We start from the raw sequence: 16865 nt of genomic DNA, 5'->3' as shown, positions 1-16865 counted from the left end.
GTCCATTACAAGGTCAATCCTAAAACCAATCTCCCTATTGAGATAGCTACTAGGTAGATCATCAGGAAAAGCCTCAAGGAATTCATTAACCATAGGAACATATTATAATAAAAGACCCTCTTAGTTAGAATCTTTAACTCAGACCAAATAATAAATACATCCCATGGAAATCAACTTTTGATCTCCAATATACGATATAAATCTTTCCTTAAGAACTAGAGAAACCCCTTCCACTCAATGACCAGCTCATTAAGGAATTTAAACATGCCTTTGCGGGTTCGACAATCTAAGGAGGCATAGCATGAGTGTAACTTGTCCATCCCCAATATGATATCAAAATCAATATGTCTAATTCTATCTGATCTAGCAGAGTTTCTCTGCCACTAACAGATAGAACACAACCCCTATAGACTCTTCTAGCAACCATAGTCTCCCAATAAGGTTGTAATAAAAAAGGGATTAAGGATACACTCGAGACCAAATTCAAAATTCAAAGCCATAAATAGAGTGACATAAGAAAGAGTAGACCCCAGATCAAGTATGAAATACACATACCAAGAAAAGAGTCATAATGTACCATTGACGACATTAGGAAATTCCTTAGAAACCTAGCGAGTAGCATGAGCATACAAGTGATTTCGGCCAGTGTTGGTACTGGAAGCATAAGCAATACCCTTTGTTGTAGGAGCTGATGAAGTGGCAGAAAAAGTCCTATTTGCCTCTAAAGTAGCCTTAAAAGGACAATCCCTCTACAACTTACAAATCTGACCACATTTAAAACATATATTCCTCCCTTCTTCAAACAAACCATGGTTCACCTACCCGCAGAATCTATAAGAAGGATAGGATGGAGCTTGACACGTCCCAAACTTTGGCCATGTCGTATGGGAACCTCAAGAACATACGTATTGGAGGTTTCCCCGTAACCCAACCCAAAATACCTCTTCACATCATAGAAGTCGAAAGAACTCTAATTCAAAAGTTATGATCACAGAATAATATCATAAGTCAATATTAGGTTCGTAATAATAATAACTATTCATGCCCAAGTTCAAACTTATTCACAATACTCTATACAAAATTAGAGTCAATAAATGTATATGTTGGGACAAGCCCCTGATTATAGCTAAACTAAGTCTTAAAGATAATAAGATTAAACGAAAGGACTAAGGGATGAATGTATTCTGGATATAAGGAAGCTCACCCCTTCAATTCAATGCAGAAACCACTTGATCATCTAATCACTACACAGGAAAAGTAAAAGATGCTTGGGCACCTACATCATCTGGTGACATAGCATTCAGAGATGGTTAGCGGCTGGAACGCTAATATATAACTCATGGATAAGTGATAAGATAACATCATCAATCAACAACAAGTCAATATATCACATTCATACACTTATCCATACATAAAGATATAGCCCATGCTAGTCAAGAAATCAAGGTTCGTCATCATTCTCAAGTATTTATTCATTAGAAATAAAGTAGAGGACTACCACCTTCCACGCTTATAGATTCATCATGCTTAATACACCAAAGACTTTAGCCATATTCACCTTATTATTAGATGAGGGACTTTACCCATGTATACACATTCATCATGCTAAGGACTTTAGCCACACATAATATCATTTAAACAAAGGACTTTAACCACATACATTTATTTAGGTGAGGGACTTAAACCTCATTCCTATTTTTTTGACAACCAACTCTAGCCACATACCATATTTGTACTTTACCATAAACCTCTTCATGAGGCGAGGTACGTTGACCTCAAAAGCTCTTTATAAGAAATGGACTTTACCTTGAATTTACATTGGGCGAGGGACTTTAACTTCAAGACATATCATAGGGCAAGGGACTTTGACCTCAAGCCATCACATAAGGCAAGGGATAGTGACCTCAAGCCATCACAACCATTATTAGTTAATATTTGGGACTTTACCCTGTTGTCTATGCATCAACACACATTCAATGTAATGTTAGGAATATTAGCCATCTTGGCAATTCAACACTATACAAGACCTCATGGTTATTATAGGAGCCTTCATTGCTCAACCATCTTAATAGGCCAATTCCTTCATTCAATTCATTACATTATTCTTTTTATGGACCTCAAGACCCTCACATTCATATTTTAGTAGCATTGTTATTCCATACTTTAGTTCAATACAATATTCAAGTTCATCTTTATATTAAGGGACTTCAACTCTATATTGGTTATTTAGCATAAAAAGGCTATCATCACACCTTACATGACTCACCATACTGTTATCATAACATTTAAAAAATATTCATACTCATTGGGCCATTACCCTAGTTCAATACATCATCAATAATTGACTAGACAATTCACTTAGACATTTTCACAAATACCTTTAGTGCATACTTATAACAAGGTCATTTTTATGATAGATATCATCAAGACTAGGGTTACTCAAGAACCTCATGTTAAAAAACATACAACATTTAATGTACATATGAAATATACCATCAATAACATGTATCAACAAGAGTATTAACAAGAATCATCATTATTCATTGTCAGGTAGTAAAACCCTTTTCATTTGACTCAAAACCACAATGTACACTTACTAATTCAAGTGGGAAATACATAGGTTTAGAGTCATTTAAAGAGGGAAAGAGATACATTCCTTAAACAACTTGAATCACCAACAAACTTGACCTCTACCTTAACATTAGATGAACACCTCCAAACCCTAGCCTCCAATCTTGCTTTCAAGTGCCTTTAGAGTATTTGGAGTGTTTGAGTCTTGTAAATGAAGACTTAGGAGAATAGAATGACTTATATAGTGAGAGGGTTTAGGGTTTTAGGCAAGGTAAATGACCAAAATATCCTTGGTTAAAAGCTGGGAGGTCCACACATGCAGGGGTACGACTCCCCTATATGGGTCCAACGACAACCATGACCTAGGGTACGAGTGGTACCCTAACTCAAACCCTAGGCTTTCTCTTGGTCAACCACACTGTTGTGGGTATGAAAAGGTACCCTTTATTCGTGACCAACGGTATGACTCATGTCCTAATCGTGAGCTCCACTCTTGACCAAAATAGTCCACACAGTTTGAGACTTTACTCTATATAGTTTAGTAGTATACGACTTGTATGCATTGGTTACGACCAAGGGATGGTATTTTAGAATTAAGGATAGTAAATTACACTAACTTACTTTCTAGGATATAAAAGAGAAGGGGGAGAGGGGTACAAATCATGACCTAGGGTACGACTCAAGCACCCCAACCGTATCCACTCTAGAGACACAAAAATATTATTGTTTTACAAATGGTCCAAAGTCTAGGTGTCTCAATTCTCTCCCATAGTGATAGCTAAGTATAGATACAAGTTAACACATAAACATACACCAAAGAAATCTTTACTCAAGTTAAAAACAACATACCACGAGGAGTCAACACAAGACATATAACTTGATCACTACCAATCAACCAAAAATTTTACAAGGCCACATTCTTAGGTGTTTCATTCTCCCACACATAGGATCATTCATCCTTGAATGATGGGTAATTTAAGAATTAACACAAGGCAACACAATAACATACATCAACCAACTGCCAAAAAAACATTAGAACCAACCACCAACAATGTTACAACACAACACAACACATATCGTGATCATTATTAATTTACCATTTCATTTTATTTGTCTTGGAACTCAAACCCATTACTTTCCAACACTGACTCATATCACAACTTAGGTACTTCAACCTATCAAAGACATAGAGAAACTTAAAGCATTGGAGACTTTACCCCTTCATCTTTCAAGAATACAAATCAACTTAAAGTATTAGAGACTTAAACTCATCACAATAAGACACACATAATTTTAAGTCATTAGGGTCTTAAAATCATGACCCAAAAAGGCACAAATCAATTCATACATTAGGAAATTTAATCCATTGCCTAAGAAAGATATAAACTAATCTCAATCATTGGAGACCTTACTCCATTAACTATCAAAGACATACATCAAGGCAAGGAGATTAACACATACCTCCATCACAAGCATCCAAAATAGGGAATAAATATGGGTACTTGGACTTCATATGCTCTTCCACCTCCGAAGTAGTTTCCTTGGACTTTTGGTTCATCCATAGAACCTTCATCAAAGCCATTTCTTTCATTCGTAACCAGTGAAATTGCCAAACCAAGATTCTTATTGGGACCTCCTCATAAGAAAAAGAGTCCAAGATACCAACATCTTCTGAGGGAACAACCAAGGATGGATCACCCACACACTTCTGCAACATAGACATATGGAAAACCGAGTGAAAGAAGTCCATAATAGAAGGCAACTAGAACTCATAGGAAACATTGCCAACCCTCTTCACAATCAAATAGGGACCAATATATCAGGGACTAAGCTTTCCTTTTTTACCAAATTAGATCACTCCCTTCATAGAAGACACTTTCAAGAATACCCAATCACCCATACAAAACTTTAAGTCCCTATGCCTCACATCTATATAGGAATTTTGGCAACTTTGAGTGGTTTTCAACCTATCACAAATCACCTTCACCTTATCTAAGGCTTGGTAAACTAAATTGGTGCCAAGCAACTTACCCTTGCTAACTTTATACCGTCCAATAAGAGATCGACATCTCCTACCATACAAAGTTTTGAAAATTGTCATGCCAATACTAGAGTGGTAACTCTTATTATAGGAGAAATAAATCAAAGTAAAATTGTCATACCAACTACCACCATATTAAATTTCATAAGCCCGCAATATATCCTCCAAAGTTTTGATAGTTCTCTCTGCTTGACCATCTATTTATGGGTGGAATATGGTACTCAGGCACACTCTAGTACCTAAATCATTTTGGAATGACTTTAAAAAGTGGGATGAAAATAGAGGATGATGATCCGAGATAATAAACACTGGAGCATCGTGTAACTTTATGATCTCTGCAAGAAATAACTTAGTATAGTCCTTTGCTGATAAATTAGTCCTCACGGGCAAAAAATGAGCGGACTTGGTAATTCTATTAATAATGACACAAATAGAATCACATTGGTTTTGAGATCTAGTAAGGCTAGTAAAAAATCTATATTGATTGACTCCCACTTCCACTCGAGCAACACAATCTCTTAGTATAGGCCACCAGGCCTTAAATACTCAACCTTTACTTGTAGGCACACCATACACTTAGCTACATTTCTAGAAATATCACGCTTTATATTATTCCACTAATAAAACTCTCTAAGGTCATGATACATTTTGGTGGAACTAGGATGAATAGTGTAAAGGGCTCCGTTAGCCTTGGACATGAACCTTTCCCTCAATCCATCGATACTGAGAACACTTAGCATACCTTGGTACCTCAAGATAACATCACCACCAATCACAAAGTCTGGAACCTTATGTTGACCCACATTACTCTTGATCTTCATCCTCTCGGGGTCCAATACTTGCTTTTCCTTTATCTCAATAACAAAAGATGATTGAGATACTAGATGCACAAACACATCACCATCCTCGGAGTCTGCAAGTTAAACTCTAAGATTAGCTAAATAGTGAATATCTCTCACTAATTCCTACTTATCCTCAACAACATGGGACAAACACTCTATATAAAATCTACTAAGAGCGTGGGTGACTACGTTCGCCTTACCAAGATTATAATGAAGACTCATATCATAGTCTTTTAATAGCTCAAGCCACCTTCTTTGTATACGATTCAACTCTTTTTGGGTAAACACATATTGGAGGTTCTTATGATTGGAAAATATATCGACATGAACACAATAAAAATAATTTTGTCAAATTTTCAAAGTAAAGACCACGGCTAACAATTTTAGTCATGGGTGGGGTAGTTTTATTTATGAACTTTCAATTGCCTAGAAGCATAGGCCACCACCCTACCATGTTGAATCAACACATAACCAATAATGACATAAGAAGCATCTCAATAAACCACAAAACCATCACTACCATCGAGCAAGGTCAATACCAGAGCCAAGGTGTAATGACCCTTCAGGTCAATTTTCATATTTATGCTTATCTTCACTGTTGAGATTCTTCATAGCTACCTCGAGTTATTAATGACTTGCTAGGGACAACGGTTCAATTACTGGGAAGTTCATTTGGTCTTTTGAGATAATTTTCTATTTTGAAGCCTTTGCTGGTTCCAAATAGCCAATGAGCACAAACTTTAGTGAAAGAATCTCGAATACAAATTTCGAATGCACCAGCAGATTTGAAATATTGATTTTAGTCTAGGTAGAACTTTGGTTAGGGTCATAATACATCCAAGCTCTTTTCGACCTATTGGTCAAAAAGTTGAAAATTGGAAAGAATAGGTGAGGGACCCATATTTGGTCCAAACAACCTCAGATGGAAAATCCAACATTTCCATTGCATCTAAAATGTCATTTATTCTAGGGAGTCCCTTAGTTTAGGTCCCAAGGATCCCAAACTTATTTTGGACTATTGAGTAGATTTTATGAAAATTAATGAAAATATAGGTGTGGGCCCCACTTTTTGCCTAAATGATCTCCTATGAAAGTTTTGATGATTTCCATGGATTTGAAATGTGACTTAATATTTCTAGATGATAAAGAAAGTTAGTGATGATAATGGCTAGTTAATAACGATGCACAGATAAAGATAATACCGAGTTAATAATGTTAACTAGCAATGATTGATACGTGGCTAATAATGATGTTGAATAGTTGATAAACAAGGATTAGTTAGTAAATGATAGTTATTTATTGAAATATATTAGTTAATAAAGAATGGCTAGATGATAAATGGTAAATTATGGACTACTAATGATTAACGGATATAGTATGTTTAGTTGATAATAATGAATGGTGGATAAATGGCGATTTTGGTCTTGTGATGAACCTTGACTAAATGCTAGATGTTGTCTATTTAATAAATAGTGGTTAGTTTCTATCCCGTGAGTAAGGATGATGTTTAGGCTAAATTACTAGAGGTTATGTGATGACTAGGGAACTATTGATTCTATTATAATGAGTGTTGGTTAACTAATAACGAGTAGTTGGGGTGTATTGATGAGATAGATATTTTTTTAGTTATGAGAATATCGGCTTGCATCTGTGCACCTATTATATATCAATATTTATGTGTTGATAGTTATAATGATATATTAATACCTAGCAAGGCGGCCAAAGAATATCCCAATGACATATTGATACCCAAAAAGGTTGGAGGATATTATGATAATATTGATTTCTGGTTTGAGTCCTAATAATACTATTGAGATAATATTGTTACCCAAAGGATATTATGATGATATTGATATAAGTTTTGAGTCCAAAGAATACTATTAAGATGATATTGATACCCGGCAAGGCCGGAGGATATTGTGATGATATTGATATGAGGTTCTAGTTTGGAAGATACTATTGAGATGATATTGATACCCGACAAGACCAGAGGTTGATTACGATAATGATGGCCCTAATAAGAATAGTTATGATAAGTTATGACACTGATGGTATACTTTGCATTCATTTCTATATATGCATCACCTATCTCTAGTATGCACCTATATTTATCACCCGGTATAGGATGGTTTCATAGATATAGGTGAAGGATATGTATTATGATATTGTATGTTGATTAAATATTCCAAGACTAGGGCAGTAGGGATACACATAGACTCAACTAGGTATTTGATTATCCGGAGTAGCCAGTTATTCACGTTGTAATTGATATTATTCTTATCATTGTTAAGATTATTAATATGGATAGTTTATGACAGATTGGTCATTGATCTGGTATAAGGATTCGAGGTATGTATTCGTCCCCTCCTATCTTATGATTGCATGATTATGCATAATTATTTCATGTATAGCCATGTGGATTAGAAATCGTGAGTATGATAGTATTTAAATCCTTATAATGTTGTAATAAGGTCTTAAAATGAGAATAGAATGATATAGGTTATTCTTTGAGATGACCTCATATTTATATGTATATATACCTATATATATATCTAGCTATATAAAGCTATGATACTATCGCATATCCCTTCATTCATTGTTCATATTGTTTAATGGTTTTTTTGCATTATATATTACTAAATATATTTCTTTTGGTTTTATTCATATATTAACATGGGTTATATGGTATAGCATTGACGTATATTGAATGTATCTATAATAAGATAGTTTACTCTGATACTTAGTTTTTATTCTGTTAGACTTTTGGACATGAACATGATAGTTTTTCTTTATTATATCACTGACTTGTCAAATGATTTTTGGACTCTTGGGTGTAGTTTCCATTCTGTTTATATATTATATATATCTACTTTATCTTTGGATCTCAGTTGGTAGTAGCCTACTGAGTACCATTCATTTGATACTCATACTATACTTCTGTAGGCTACAGATCATAGTGTGGGTTATCACCGTTAATGTGTGCATCATTCAGAGCAGGCCTAGTTCAAAGACTTAGAGTGAGCTCCTAACATTTAGGGTATTACTTATCTCTCTCTTATATAGTAGACTAGTCTTTAAGTTGTATTTGGAGATAAGTTGTATTAGTGTATTTCTCTTGATATTTCACTTTTGTACCTTTTTAATATTAGAATCTCTTATACTGATACCATAATATTTTGGGATTCTCCTATGTATTGATCTTTATTTCATATATTCTACATTCCTTTTCTTATATTATTGAGTAGTCCATTACTAGCTGTTCTAGAATACGGGTTGGCTTGCCTAATGGTGGGTTATGGTAGGCGCCATCATAACCTGAGAAAATTAGGTCATGACAAATTGGTATCAGAGCCTAGGTTTCATTGGTGTATTAGTACAAGTGCTAAGTGTTAGTAGAGTCCTATTGATTAGTGCAGAGATATCCATAACCTATCTTTAGGAGGCTACAGTGACATTTTAGAAAATTCACTTCTTGACTCCTTATCATGTGTCCACATTCCTATTAACCTCAAATGAATTCTTTTACTCTATTTTATCCCCAAAGGACAATGTGATATTATTGATAGATATAGATGAGGCTTCAATACATATTTCTAAAGTTGCAATGCAATATCGGACTAGAGAGTCAGAGATAGATATCAAAGATCCTCAGTAAAAGCTAAAAAGGATTTGGGAAGAGTCCCCATCAGACTTGTAGAGTGTGCTATAGTTCTTTATGTCATGGAGACTATTATGGATTATGAGGGGTAGTATCTCGAAGTATTCTAGAATCTTAATTTGGCGGTGTTGTGATAAGGCACTAGTTAAGAGAATACCCTTGGTATAAGATAGGTGATCAAATAGAGTTAGCCTGTATTCTCCACCATCCTAGGGTTTCTAAGACAGGTTATGATTTCAGAAGTTTGGACATAATTTTATGAATTTCTTTGAGCATTAGTTGGCTAACCATTTGGGCTTAGTTTATGTTCTCTCCATATTGATACTTCAGGAATTGCTAGGACCACAGAGAGACCAACTAATAGTCTTGGGAGTGTCCCTGACATGATATTCTAGTCATTTATCTTATTTAGATCAACTCGTGATGTTATGATATCTTTAATTAGAGATAGTTCACTTGGCACCTTAGTTGATGATTTAATTGGTTAATCCAATTTAGACTAGTTAAGATTTATTTTCCCTATGCCCGTCAAGCATGTGAATGTGGATGTTACCATAATTGGTGTGCTTTTATTTCTCATATTTATCTCATATTATTTATATTGGGGCTTTCATACCCATTGATGATTATATGCCTTGATGAACTATGTGCCTTATTGTTGAATTCATGATTATGTCACTACTCCATGATTTATTTCTTTTAGTGGTGGATGGAGTAGATATATATTAATGTTTTCTCCTATGGAGTAGTTTTGGGCTCGAGTCCCATTTATTTTTGCACATTAGCCCTGTTGTGGCCCTTGAGTGGTAAATCACATTGATATTTATTTTGGTACCGCCTGTTCAGTATGTTGATATTGATATTATTGTTGCTATTGTTACCACTATTTGAAGTTATTGATATTTCTTGATACTATTACTAGATGTTGTTACAAGATGAATTTAGTTCTCTCTGGGTAGCTGTATAGACTTGTGTTATCTAGTTAGACTTTTATTTTCCTGTGATTATATTTGGTGGCTTAAGTAGATATAGCCCAAGTTGATGATTTATTTCCCCTAACGTGGCAAAGTTGACTGTATTCCCTCTTGGTTTACTGTATTAGATTGATTCACAGATGTGTTATGGTATCGAAGGTAAGTGACCTTCCATGGTTTTTATGGATTTTAAGTAGACAATTTAGTTAAGTTGCCTATTTTTGAGTTTCAGATCCTGAGACTTGCCTCCCAATTTTTGAAGAATTTTATTTTGGCCATCCCTTTAGATATAACCCATTAGATAGACCAGTTTCAGATCCATTATTCAATTATGGTTGTTTATTTAACTGATAGTAATTTCGATGTTAATTTTGAGATATTGTAGATTCATCTCATAGGTATGTTGGGGTTGTTCCCTTGGGATGGTTTGCCCTGTTGTTAGTATAGAGGTTGGGTACTCCTTTGTTGCTGGGATATAGTTTTTCCTTAATTGGTGTTAGAAAGATAGAGGTAGGTGGCATTTCCTGTGATTGCTTTGTAAGTTAGAAAATTAGAAACTCTTTAGCTTGAGTTGTTGGTTCGCTAGTAGTGGTCTCGACTTTGACCTTGGTTTTGAGATCGGTGTATCTTCTTCAATGATGTTGTTCTTAGGTTGATTTAGGAAATCCGTATTTCAATATTTGTTCAGCCTAGTGATGCTTTGTTGTAGCTATTTCCTTGCCTAGATGGAGTATTACATTGGTTAGTTCCCAGCTTAAGTTTCATTTATCCGAGTTTCTATAGATTTTGACATTTCTAGTGTTGTTTTTAGACTTATAAGGTTTTTTAGTATGTTTGTATAGTTCGTACCCTCAAGTGGATATGGAGTGGGTTATTGCATTATGAGACAGATGATTTTTCCTTTGGCATAATTCTATTTTGCGATTATATTTTATTACCTCCAGTCAATATAAAGCTGGTTGTTTATGATTATCAGTTAGTGTTTATCCCTTTGGTGATTTTTCTCTTTGGATATGTCCCAACTATGGCTTGGAATGTTTTAACTCGGATATGTCAAATTTGGATACTAGAGTTGATTTTAAATAGTTGACATTGACATAGCCTTATTGGCCCAGTTTTGGATTTTGACTCCATGGGATGGCAATTTGGAAGTATGATAGATTTGAAGAATTAATGCCTACCCATTTTTAGTTTTGGTTTAGATATGTGAGACCAAATGGTTCAACCATGATATTGAGATTTCTGCTTGGTATTGTGGAGCTTGAACGTATATTTTGTTTTATACTTGTCCTTGTTCAGATTTCATTTATAGGTTGGTTTAGCCTACTCCATGGTTGCCTATTTGGCCATCTAGACTTCAGTTGGATTATAGTTAATAAATGTGTAGATGATAGCCCGTGGGCCTCCATAGTGGTTATTTCAATTTTGACCTTGAGTTTCAGTTTTCCTTATGAATTTTGGATGATTTACTCACGGAGAGTAATATTCTCGAGTTGGATTTTGTATGTTTTTATTCTTGATGGTAGAGGCATCCTAGAAAGGAATATTCAGTGATGAGTAGTTACACCTTGGATTTTGAGATTTTAGTTTGATTTTCATTCGGACTGGTTACAACATTGACATAGATTGCATTCTGTTATTATCTCTATTTGTATACCCAGATAGAGCCTTACAAGCTTATTCTCATAGTTACCTTATAGATTTTCAGTGGATCAACTTTAGTTCTTTGAGATCTCTGTGATGAGACTGTGTGGATGAGACTTAGGTGATTTTCCTCCTAGATTGGAGTAGATAGCAGGTGCAAAAATGGTAAAGGAATATTATTTTTGGATTTGGAGTCAGTTTTATGACTTATGTCTTGGTTTTCTTTTAGAATAGATGATCCCTTGTTAATTTAAGTAGATATAGAGATGGTATTTGCGTGATGTGACTCAAATGTGTGTGCATCAACCTTTTTAGTTAAGTTGGAGGACAGTTAGCGGTTAAGTTGTGTTAGCTATATTAGAAGTAGAATAAGAATATTGGTTGAAAAGGGGATACTTGTGGCGAAATCCCTTAGAAATGTTTTTTCTTCGTTGAGGTTGTCTAGAAAGTCATGCATTGAAAATACGGGACCCGTACGTTATCCTTTCAAGTTTTTGAGATTCTTTCTATTTTGTTGACTTTTGGGGATGAAATTCCTTTTAGTAGTGGATATTATAATGACCCTTTAGGTCATTTTCCATATTTATGCTTATCTTCACCGTTTGACCTTCTCCATAGCTTCCCAAAGTCATTAATGACTTGCTGGGACCGACAGTTCAGTTATAGGGTAGTTTATTTATTTTTTAGAGCCAATTCCCTATTTTAAAGTCTTTGCTGGTTCCAAATGGCCACCGAGCAGAAACTTTAATTGAACGATCTCAAATGCAAATTTTGAATGCACCAGCAGATCTGATATAACGCCTCGAATCTAGTACTTAGAATGCTACATGGTGCTCATGACTCCGAAGGACAACAAGACCCATGACTAATATCTGTACCTGTATACTGGATAATATACTGTATAAATGCAAAAATAAAGGCCGAAAGACCATAAGCTTCAAAACTGTAACATAACTGATAAAACATAACATCTAGAGGGGGTATGAAATACCCAAAATAACTGAAATAACTATTTGAACATGCTAGTCTGAAAAGCCTCTAACTGACTAAACTGTCTAAATAAGGAGTTGATGGGACATGTCCCCAACTAACTCTAACTACTAAAATAAATTAACTAATGAGATAATAAAGTAATGGTCATGTCCTCAAAGGATGAGGACTCACTTCTAACTCTGACTACTGAGACTAAAATGCTACTGATGATCTGGAGCTCATGCTTCTGAACCTATGGTATAAAACACCATAGTGCAAATGCATCAGTATGATTGAATGTACTGGTATGCAAGTGAGGTAGGCTAAATACAAGGGGTTTATATGTATGAACTATGCTAACTGACTGTATAACATGAACGTGAGAATACATGCATGAATAAGTAATTGTAACTAACTCCGTAATTATACTGACTACTGAGTCTGAATACTGATAACATCAGATACTGATAACTGATATAACTAACGTTGAGTGAATGTATCTGACAGTCTAGGTTCTGATAGAACTAGCTAAGTTCTGTACTATTATGAGTTGACTATATCTGATAGTACTGAATTCTGTAGAACTATCTGAGTTCTATTACTAAGACTAAAATTGTAACTGTGGAAATTAGCCATCTAACTGGCATGCCCCAAATAAAGCATTATAGCTGAGTTGGGATCCAATCTGCAACCCCAATTAAAAGGGTGTCAATACTGTGCCACTGGTAAGGACAAGCTGTGAGTGCTCCCTCATCTAACAGGTACTCTAAGGAGAATGGTGGGACCCTCATCTAACAGGTTAAGCCACCTCATAAACCCTCATCTAACAGGTTAGATGTCCCAACCTACGCTGGCTACATCGTTCTGGAGCACAAGGATTACTTCTAAAAATTACACCTTCTACTCGCAGGTTAGTTCCCATCCTTGAGATAACTCGGTGTTGAATCCTACTCCCATCTGATTAGACACTGAATCAATTATACTGAACTGATTTAACTGAGTTTACCAAGTTTTCCTGAGTCATGAGACTGACTAAATTCTACTGAACATGGCTTGATTGAGAGTATCTTGAAAATATTACACTGGCTCTAGGCACACATCTAAATTTTTGGGTACAAGTACCCCAGGGCTCGATAGCATAAAACTGACAAGACATGTGTAATACTCCATGATTTTTCCTAGCTTGAAGTTGTCCCAAAAATGTTAGAAGCTTTATTTGAAAGATGAATCCACTTTTGTACACGTTGAATTGTTAATATTTTCACTTTTTATCATGTGAGAAATTGAATTAGCTTTCCAACAATACTAATTTGGTCTAAATTCGGTATCGAAGGGAAAAGTTATAGACGTTTTACCGAGAGCTGTCAGAATTACCTAGGTGCGATAGCCAAGTTGACGGGCCGTCGATCCAGCGATGGACCATCGCCTTGACCGTCGTAGCCAAGATAGTGAGGCAACCTTCTGGATAAGGTGCGACGGACAGGTTGTTGGACCGTCGCCCAAGCCGTTGCTACTTAGACAGTGAATCCTTTTGTTGGTCCACGTATGACGGTCGAAATGATGGACCATCGAGCCAGTGACGGACCATGACATAAGCAGTCGCACATCCCATTCAGTCAGTTTTAAGTCAATTTTAATGGGGCTTTTTGGTCTTTTACCACCCATTTATATACCTAGTAATATCTGCCCAAGGCTCAAAAATTCATTATTCTTCCACAACATCAAAAATTAGGGTTTTCTCCCTAAGAGCAATCCTTAAGCAACAAAATCCAAATCTTCTTCAAGAACTAAGAGATTCAAATTTTTCAAGTTCAAGAACTTCAAGAAACTCACTACCAGGTATACATAGTGTTCATTCATGGACTCCTTTCATCCATGAGGCCCAACAATCTCCTTTCAAAGTTAAAGTGTATGGATTTACTTATGAATTTCATGTTTGGTTTGCTTTTGTTCATGTTGATAATGACCAATTGAATTCTAATCCATGTTGGGTGATTAGTATAGGTGTAGATTTATGCAAACCTATGATTAAACCCTTGGATGATGACATTAGAGTTGAATCATGATGTTTATTTGTTGTATAATGTTGTCTGCATATACTATGCTTACCATGTGTTTGATTAAATAACTATGTGAAGGAAAAGTACCCATCTAGTATGATATTATGAAATCCTCATGTATGTACAAATTTATGCATATCACATGTTTGATTAAATGACTCAATAAATGAATTTTGGATTGTGATGTTGGTCATGAATTCAAGAAATTCATGCTTTATCAGTTTCTTTCCATTGAGTCTTGGGGGTACTTGTACCCGATAATTTAGCTTTGTTCCTAGAGTCAGCGTCATGTTTTTATGATATCCTCAATCAAGCCATGTTCAATAGAATTCAGTTAGTCATGTGACTCAGGAAAACTCAGTAAAACTCAGAAATCCTAGTAACCTCAGAAAGCTCAGTAATACAAAAATCTCAGTAATATTTCATCACTCAAGAAAACTCAGTTAACTCAGTCCAGTTCAATTCAGTAATTCATATACAACGTCTATTGGGATGGGAGTAGAAATTAGCACCGAGTGAACCCAAGGATGGGAACACACACTGTCAACTAAGATCAGTACAGATCTCAGCTAGTTCTATCAGATTCAGGACTGTCAGATATAGTCACTCATGTTATCAGTTATATCAATCATCAGAACTCAGTTACCAGTCATGTTAGTTATCAGTAAATTCATGTTATCATAATATCAGTCATAGTTACTATGTATTCATGCATTTATTCTCATATTCATATTATTCAGTTAGTCTGTATTGTTCATGCATATGAACCCCATGCATACCAGTACATTCAAAGTACTAACGTATTTGCGCTATGGTGTCTTATACCATAGGTTCAGAGACACGAGCTCCAAAGCATCAGTAGATTCCAGTCTCAGTTGTCAGAGTTAGCAGTGAGTCCTCATATTTTGAGTACATTACCATTACTTTATTACCTCATTAATTTATTTATTAGTTGGAGTTAGTTGGGGAGAAGTCCCATCAACTCCTTATTCAGATAGTTTAGACACGATTTATAGGCTTTTCAGACTAAAATATGTTCAGACAGTTTATTTCAGTTGTTTTGGGTATTTTATACCCCACCTAGATGATATATTTTTATCAGATATTATATTTCAGCATTGAACCTTATGGCCTTTTAGTTCATGTTTCTGCATTATACAGTATATTATGCAGTATGCAGGTACAAATATCAGTCATAGGCTAGCTTGTGGTCCTTTGTGGTCATGAGCATCGTGTAGCATTTCGAGTACTAGATTCAGGCCATTACAAACTTGGTATCAGATCCAAGTTCAATAGTGTCCTAGGAATTCTAAAATCCACATCTAGTTGAGTCTTGTACATGGGTGTGTTACGCACCACATTTATATGTAAGAGGCTATAAGATGTGTTAGGAACAATTTCCCTTCTTTTAGTATTCAAGTCATTCCAGTGAGCATAGTCTCAAGTCAATCTCTTAGTCTAATCCATTTCTCCCTTTATTCTACCGAACATGCCTCCAAAAAATAGAAATGTGAATCAGTCAACCCCTCAGCCCGAAGTACCTTTGGACAAATATGTTTCTTATGCAGAGTTCAGAGTTGCATTCACTACTCTTTCCCAGTTAGTTTATGCTAAGAATAAATGACCAGTTATCATTTTGGCAAACTAAGTAGCCAAGTCAGATGGAGCCAGGATTCGAGACTTCACTAGAATGAATCCTCCATCTTATCTTGGGTCTAAGTCAGATGAGAACACTCAGGAATTCATTGATTACGTTCAGAGGGTTACTGACATTATGGGGGTGTTAGCTATTGAGAGTTTTGAGCTAGCTGTATATCAGTTGGAGGATGTTTCTCACATATGATACAAGCAATGGAAGTCAGAAGGGCTAGATGTTGAAATCAAGTGTATGGATTTCTTTATGAATTTCATGTTGGGTTTGCTTTTGTTCATGCTGATAATGACCAATTGAATTCTAATCCATGTTGGGTGATCAATTTTATGTGGAATTTATTAGTATAGGTGTAGATTCATGTGAACCTATGATTAAACCCTTGGATGATGAAATTAGAGTTGAATCATGATGTTTATTTGTTGTATGATATTGTCTACTTATACTATGCT

The sequence above is a fragment of the Capsicum annuum genome, chromosome 5 (assembly GCF_002878395.1).
Source record: "Capsicum annuum cultivar UCD-10X-F1 chromosome 5, UCD10Xv1.1, whole genome shotgun sequence".
In the NCBI taxonomy this organism is placed as follows: Eukaryota; Viridiplantae; Streptophyta; class Magnoliopsida; order Solanales; family Solanaceae; genus Capsicum; species Capsicum annuum.
This window is presented reverse-complemented; position numbering follows the sequence as displayed.